The following is a 226-nucleotide window of genomic DNA, read 5'->3' as shown; positions in this document are numbered from 1 at the left end:
ACCAGGCAATGTAGGGCCCCTGCAAGACGCAAATGGTAATTTTGTGGCTACACCAGACAAGAAAGCTAACATTTTTAACAGTTTCTTTGCTTCCATTTTCTTGAATAGGGACCAGGATAGCCCACCTATCAGAGGTAGGGACAATCTTGGAGATAGCTCTGTCAGGTCTTCAATCAGTGCAGATGTAGTTAGGGATCTTCTGGAAGGGCTAGGCATTTTTAAATCT

This window comes from Gavialis gangeticus, unplaced genomic scaffold (assembly GCF_001723915.1).
Source record: "Gavialis gangeticus isolate Ggan-Ray unplaced genomic scaffold, GavGan_comp1, whole genome shotgun sequence".
NCBI lineage: Eukaryota > Metazoa > Chordata > Crocodylia > Gavialidae > Gavialis > Gavialis gangeticus.
The sequence above is the reverse complement of the archived record's forward strand: the minus strand, read 5'-3'. Positions refer to the sequence as shown.